The sequence below is a fragment of the Haliaeetus leucocephalus genome, unplaced genomic scaffold (assembly GCF_000737465.1).
Source record: "Haliaeetus leucocephalus isolate CR32 unplaced genomic scaffold, Haliaeetus_leucocephalus-4.0 Scaffold451, whole genome shotgun sequence".
Classification (NCBI taxonomy): domain Eukaryota; kingdom Metazoa; phylum Chordata; class Aves; order Accipitriformes; family Accipitridae; genus Haliaeetus; species Haliaeetus leucocephalus.
Genome location: NW_010972887.1, coordinates 8233397 through 8241180, shown reverse-complemented (window position 1 = coordinate 8241180; position 7784 = coordinate 8233397). Strand labels below are relative to the sequence as shown.

General features: G+C 38.2%; 1 protein-coding gene across 1 annotated transcript in view; it reads right to left on the bottom strand.

The window, feature by feature from the left end:
• Positions 1-3389: 3389 nt before the first annotated feature.
• Positions 3390-7784, bottom strand: part of KIF5C (kinesin family member 5C) — an 86037-nt gene continuing 81642 nt past the window's right edge. The window contains exon 26 of the mRNA XM_010575202.1: positions 3390-4057. The gene's annotated coding sequence lies outside the window, so the exon portion shown is untranslated. The remainder of the gene's footprint in view (positions 4058-7784) is intronic.

Below are 7784 nucleotides of genomic sequence, written 5' to 3'. Positions count from 1 at the left end.
GAAGATGCAATTATTTGATCACAAAAATAAAAAATAATCCTGTGTTCCATTTCCCAGTGAGTCACCCAAGCCTTTTAATTACTTTCTACAGATTTCGAGGAAAAGCTAAAATCCAGACAGTGGCCTCAGATGGGGACTTCAGCACACTCTCAAGCGCGGTTCCACTGAACGGGTCACTCCTACGTGTCATGGGCACGGGCAGAGCGCCCCGGTAACAGGGATGCTGTATATAACGTGTCACACAACATGCACACCGCAAAGTTTAGTTCAGTTTTATTTTCCACTGTAACGGTTTTCGAATGATACATCATGCAGTCTGCCAGTGTATCCATCCATCTCTGATGGAATTTTAGAACGAAGATAAAAGACTTTATCTCCACGGGATGGGGGAAGGAGGGTTCAGGTCTGCTATCAAGAGTTTAATACATTTCAGCATCATTTGATGCAATGGCAAAAAATTTCCCCTTGTTACCAGCAAAACGTGTCCACAATTTATTTTTTCCTAAATTGAACACTACTGTAAAGATACATAGAGCCCAGAGAATACACATCTGCAGTACACATTACACACTTTACAAACTAGACATGTATAATTCTACAGAATGCCTCAACCCCCGTGGTTCTCCCACAACAAGAAGTGTTTCAGTGGACAAGATTGTGAGAGCGAGAGAGGAACTGGTAGAGCGGTGTTCCATCCTGCACAGCGGATGTTCTCCAGTGCACTTCGCAGTTCATACAGGCACAGTGAAGATGAAAATCAAAGCAAGGGTAGATGAAGATTATCCTGCCAATTTATTTTTGGATTCCTTCCATTTCCAATTGAGATATACTTCATTCATGTTTACACAAGGTCTTTCTCCTCCAGCAATGGAAATCTGATCAGGCCTCTTCCTTTTGGGCCTTCATCACCATTTGGTTTAAATACCTGTTTATTCAAATAAAACAATGTTCAGCTTAAAATTCTTTATTTTGTGTACTTCCAAGCCTTATTTATCAAAATTTCAAGCAAATGTGCATCTTAGTCCATTAGGCTTTATAAAATGAAATTTAAAAGTTACTCATAAGGTTCTGTAGGCAGAAATTATTGTAGTAAAGTTTTTTTGTGACTTATTTTTTAGGTTTTTTTTACATATTCAGGATAATCCACTGTCACCCTTGTTGAGTTAAATACAAACTTAAAAATGCATCAGCCAAGATCCTTCCAGGTTTAAAACTTTCCTTGCTGTTGAGAAAACAAGTTGATGAAACGTGAACTCAAGGACAAACAAGAGATTTGAACAGATCATTAAGAGAAGCTCAAGTGAGCAGGAAATACTTTTTAATTACTAGCAAAAAGAACAATATGCACTTTAGTTCCATCTGAAGTACGTTTTCCATTTGTGAACGGTATTTCCACCAAAATTTGTCCCATGCATGACATTTCAGATGTGAAATTTAATTTGCGCTATACAAATCACAACTTTAAAATTAGCCTAGAATAAATATAACACAACATTCAAAGAACAAAGAAAGTAAAGTAGCATCAAGTAGTGGAAATATGAGGAGACAGGTTTTGATCTCTGCTGAGCAGATGTGTGGTTTTCATTTCTATATATAAAATGTGTAAGACTTAAAAATGGTACAAAAGTTGAATATACAATACGCAATACAAACTTAAGTTGCCTAATTAAAATAGGCTTACAAAACAAGAATCTATACATAAGCAGAGCAAGTTCAGTTGACAATTAGTAATTTCCAATCGAGTGAATATCTTCTGTATTTCTTTTTGAGAATTTTAGCCTAAGGCATCTTTTCAGCGTTTCAGTTATAGAAAGTCCTCCTACAGTCTTGATGTAAAAGTTAACTTAGAGAAACTTACATTATTTCAGCTAGGTGAACTGACTGGCTGATCAGCACTAGCACAATTAAGAGATGTCAAAGCTAACTTATTACTCAAGCTGAAGAAAGCTGTCTAAACTGCCATACATAACTAATGGTGATGCTGTGAGGAACTTAATACACTTTTTTTTTAAGCTAATGCTGTGCCTACAATATACTTCCATACAGAACTTTGAATTTGAGAGACAGAACAAAAGTTTTACTACAATACAAAATCTTTGACAGCAATTAAGTTTGGTATCTTTTCCAAGACAACTGTTTTAGAACCAAAACAAGAGGATCATTAGTTCATAGTAGAAATTTCAGCTCTGAACAGCTGATAAGATAGCACAGAGTAGTTCTGAATTAGTAATTTTATTAAAGATTGCATATGGCAAGTTCACAGTTCATTTTTCTGGCAGTGCACATGCACATAAAGAAAGAAAATATAAAACTTTGGAAAATACAAAATAAATTAAATACATGCAAATTTGCAACTTCATTAAATATTTTTAGCAAAATGCTCCCCAAAATAGTGCAACATTAAAAAAAAAAAGTTAAATTAAGTCCAACTTACTTTGCAACAACCTAAATAATTTCAGTAGAAAAAAATATCTAAAGTCAATTCACAATCTTTCAAAACGCTCTACATTAACTAAATAGTTCTACGTCTACCAACAAACACGTTCAGAAATTTTGGAAAAAAAAAAAAAAATCAGTCTCAAATGAAGTAAGAGCAAACGTCTGCAAAACAAGACTAGAAGGCTATGCTCGGCCGTAACCTTCCTAGAATCCACGCCTCATGAAGATGTAAGGTTGCATCCTATGCACATCGGAGCGAGGAGGAGGATGTGTGCAGGTGGCACAGGAGCGGTAGGCAGCGAGGAGCAGCAGTAGCTTCTGCCTGCCAGCGGAACCTTCCCGGAACGATTCCAGTGCCCCCTTGCTGAGAAGATGGAAACTTTCTGTCTGGCACGAAAGAAAGATCCAAGGCAAGCGGTCTCATCCTTACCTCCGTGCGCACAAGCGTACCATCCGTAGGACGATTTGCGTACTGTAACTTATAAAGATGTTCTTTTCCCCTTGCTATATATATGCTCTTCACCTCCTAGCAAACGTATTCCCAAATTTGGTCTGCAAAGGACAGCTCGAGTCTACAACTCTCACCTCCTTTTGGACTCTCTCTGTATAATTTTTTTAAGGTAGGGGCTGGGGTCTGGGGGGTTTTTTGTTTGTTTGTTTCTTTAAGGTAGCATCTGTTCTGGTAGGGCACTCTTCACTCCCGTACCTGAATTCCGGTGTGAACAGATCGGGGCTTGCCGAAGGCATGCGGGAAGGGGAAAGGGGTGGGATGCTTGTCAGCTTTTCCAAGACAAGATTTCCACAGCATTCTGAAAGCCTTCAAAATTTCATAAAGAACACTGCTTACAAACACATGGCTAGCCATCACACTCCAGGAAAACCCACCACCGTAGGGAGAACTACAAGCAGATCAGATCTTAAATTTAAGATAGGTCACACAGATATATTCATGTAACTACCAAACTTCAAAACCTAGATCTATACTAACAGATTTCTCTGCATCCCGTTTGATCTTTACCAGGTACTGCAATAAAGCTTATTTTATACAGTCCAAAGATTTTTATCAGGATATTACAAATGGTTCTTTGGGGAAATTTACTTCTGAAAATGTAAGCAGTAAAATTAAACCATATAGCAGCACATTTTCATCCCCTAAAAATATAAAATAATATGTATATTATACAGTAAATCAGTCATGACAGAGCACAATCACCTGCCTTTGATGGCACTTGGTCATTGAATAATTAATTCTTTGATGCCAGAAGTCGGGATTTACTGATGCAACAGAGGACTTCGAAAAAGCATCAATCTGAGAGTAGAAGCCCCAACCTAACCAGCGCCAAGGGGTCAAATGCAGTCCGTGAGAGATTCTGAGTGGCAGACTTCCTATCGTTACTTAGATGGTTATGTTAAATACATTGTACAAGTATCTGTAGAAGAGTTGAGCTGAACACTTCTGTACACGTGGAGATCCTACGAAGCTCAAAATACCTGGGACCAGTGCATTGCAGATGGCTGTAGGAAGCGCAGGATGAACAGGACGTGGATCGGGTTGAAGAGGGGAAAAAAAGAAACTAGTGACTTAATGACAGTCCTTAACATGCTAAGTGGAATTGACCTGTCAAAAGAGAGCAAGAAAGGTAATGATAATTAGTGGATGTCTGAGATTAGAAGGCAGATATGCAACCTGGCAGATCAACTGATACCTACACTTCACAGAAACGTGATGCACAGCAACCAAAGAGCCACCATAACAGCCACAAAACGAGAGTCACGTCAAGCACAGTTTTAACAGCTCATGAAATTAGGGTCTCAGTTACTAAGTCTTGGAAAGGAATTTTGTCAGGTCTACCTTTAAAGCTTCCAGCCCACAAACTTGCACAGTCATAATGAAACCATTCTCTTGATGAAATTCATTCTTTGCCACCTAAAGCATGGCATTATGTCTTGCCTAAATACATCCTTAAACACTATCTAAAGGTCTAACTCCTTTTTTTCCTTTTATCTCTCTGTTCTTTTAACAGGATTTTTCTCTCACTGGTCAGCACTTAGATATGCTGAGGAGGAGATGTGTGCATACCCTATATAACAAGTAAGGAAAGTAACTGCAGTTGAGTTTGAAAACTTATTATAAAACGAAGGGGTGAGAAAACACAAATGCAAAACAATCCTTCTGTTCTATATGTCTCCTGACAGAGAGTTGCTTTCCTGAGACACATATACACACACACACATATATGTGTTTACAGCAATATATAAAAATATTTATATATAATATTTTGATAATATATTATAAAAATATACTAGATAATTTTATATAACATATATGCTCATTATACAGGGATCTTTGTCACTAATTTAATAGTAATTCCATTCAGAAGCAAAGTTCAAGCCACATTACCAAGTACCAAGGTGATTTAAAGTTGATTATAAAACTTTTGAAATACAGACTTTTAAAAACTCTTGGGTTTGTATTGTTTTTCTCCCATGTTTCTCATTAGCCCTATGGAAAGCACCACATAAGTAAATGAGTGTGCCTAGCACATTTTTAAATTAGCTAATACAAATCAGCCTTACAAAGAGAGATGTATTCTCCTCAATTAAGCATTTACTTGTATAGTTATTTGAAAAAAACCCAAGCTTCTCCGTATTCAAGATCAAGTTATAAAAATAAATAAATATTGATACATCAGTGTTTTTAAATTTACCCTAAATTAATGGTGGGAATTGTAGTTAGCTCCTCATTGTCATCCTTATTAACACTTTAAAGGCAATCTGGATGGTTATTAATTTATGCATCTTAATGGCTAGATTAACTATCGTCTGGCTAGATTAAATATAGTTATTAATCTTTCTGAAGGATGGGGAGGTGCTGGGAACATACCAGAGTCTTTAGGATAAGGGACATGCAGACAAGAGCCTGTTTGCACAGCGTGTTTCACAGATCCCAGTACAAGTTACTTTAATAATTTCAGTAGGCCATGATGGAGCATTAGTGCAATCGTTAGCGCATCTTCCCGTCAGTCCTTTCCTTCTCTTTCGAAATGAGGCATCAGACAAGTTTCAGCAAATATTAGAAGGGCAGATAACTAGCTTCCTTCAGATTTGAAATACATCTGCTACTGCTCGCTCTGCCCAAGGTTTCCAGGCAGGTCCTGAGCAGCCCCAGTGTGCCAGCTTGCCCACAGGTCTGTCGATACTGGGAGAGCATCCTCCAGCCTGCAGCTCAGTCACTGAGAAAGGTGTTGGAAAAACAGCGACAGCAAACCTTGGAGTTTGCATACAGCACCTGAAGTGCCCTCCAACAAAGCCTCGCAAGTCTTGAATCTTATCATCTGTGCTTTCCCTGAGCCCCAACCTTAGCTGCCCCCGAGCTCAGCTAGTGCCCCTCTGTTCCCTGTGTGCAGGGCCAGGTTAGGTCCAAAATGTAATTAAAGCAGACTCAGAGATGATCTCTGGTCCATCTGGAGAAAGTCCTTCTTAAATCGTGAGCTGCAGAAGAGCAGCACCACTGTGGCTCACCTCTCCGTGAACAACCCCAGTAACAGGAATGTGGGGGGTGCTTCTGAGCAGGTCCATCTCATGAATTTAAAGACAGAACTTCAAAATGAGCTGATTTGTACTAATATTGGTCTGGCCACATATTTTAGGCATGAAAAGCAAGTCAACATAAATTTCTACCACTTAATGCATTTTTCCCATTATTCACTTCAATCTGGCAGTTACTAACTAGCATGCTCCAAGGGACATTCAAGTTTGCTCAGACACTGCCTTTATGCTTATTTACATTTCTAAACCTATTATTATAGGTTTTCTTTAACAATTTAGAAAAAAAAACATATAAAACCAGATTGCATAGTGACTTTGATAATTTTGTGCAGTTTTTTGGCCTAAACTTTGTGAGGCGGCATGAGAAAGAGTCAAAACAATTTGGGTTTGGGGGTTTTTTGTTCCTATCTAAAGCAAAATACATACCGTAGGTTTTTTTTTTTTAATTCCTGGTATTATTTGAAAAACTTTAATATCAACATTTTTTTGAAACCTGCACTGTGTTTAGTTATATTTAGAAAGTATTCCCGTAAAGAACTTTAAATATGACAACAAACAACTAAGCTCTGTAGCTGACCAGCAGAGATACTAATATGCAACCATCCACATGACATGATTTGCAGCTATTCACGCGTGGGGAGTATTGCTCTTTAAGGTTTTGTCAAAATACTTCTCCCCACAAAATTAAAAAACTCTGTAAGATTTACACTGAAGAATACATTTCAACCACTTGTATTAAAACAGAAAAGATTAAACTGTAAGAACCAACTCAAAACTGTGATACAGAAATAAACATTTAGAAATCCCCAAGGCTGTCTCCATGAAACCCTGGCATAAATTTAGCTATACGGTTGTAGCAACTCCAGCACCACCTTCTTACAGAAACGCACTGCAACCCAAACAGGACTCCTACTGCAGCAATTATTATCCCGTTAGCTGCACCAATGTGAATTCCCTTTCTGATCCTTTCCGAAATCTAGGTTTGAGGTATGCTCCAGGTAACAAATTCATTGCACTTGTATTTTCAAAAACATCTGCAATGTAGACAGAACGAGGAATTATCTTTTAGAGATTTGCAGACACTCCTTGGCCTCCTGAGTCTCCTGTTGAAGCCAGCTACTGTCAATTTGCAATTTCAGGACCACATTTTATTAACGCCTGCATTTCTTTCTCTTCCATCTGCTACTGTTATTCATCAAATGCTATGCTTTCTGGGGCAGAAATCATCTCCTTACATCATGCATGTGGCCCAAACAGGGCGAAGTCCGAACTTTGTCCTGCTTAGTCTCACAGGCTTGCCCAGCTCTGCAGAAGAAATTTTAGCAACAACCTTTGTGAGAACAGCAAAAGCAATACTGGCTGTTACTGAGGGGTCGGCTGCTGGGTTACTAAATCATCATCACTGACCAGTCTAACAGCAATAAGCGTCTATCATCTTTACTGTGAATGATGAATGAACATAAAATAAATTGCCCCTCATCTTGGTATAAAATTTTCATTCCAGAGATAGGGTATGTTACTTGACAGCAAACATTTATATAGAAACCCCACCTTTATTTCACTGCTGTTAAATGAATATAAAAGAAAGTTCTGTTCTAATTCTAGCTGCGTAGAACCATGCCATTCAAAAGCATGATGTAGTTCTACAGAGCACAGAAATGTCTCAACAATATTATGGAAATAATCTGTATTAAATTTTCCCTCCACAAGTAGTACCTTTACTAACATCTCTTACTCAGGCCACTGGGCTTTCATCCAACAAGTTCAGAATTCAGATTACTCTGATACTCCAAAAA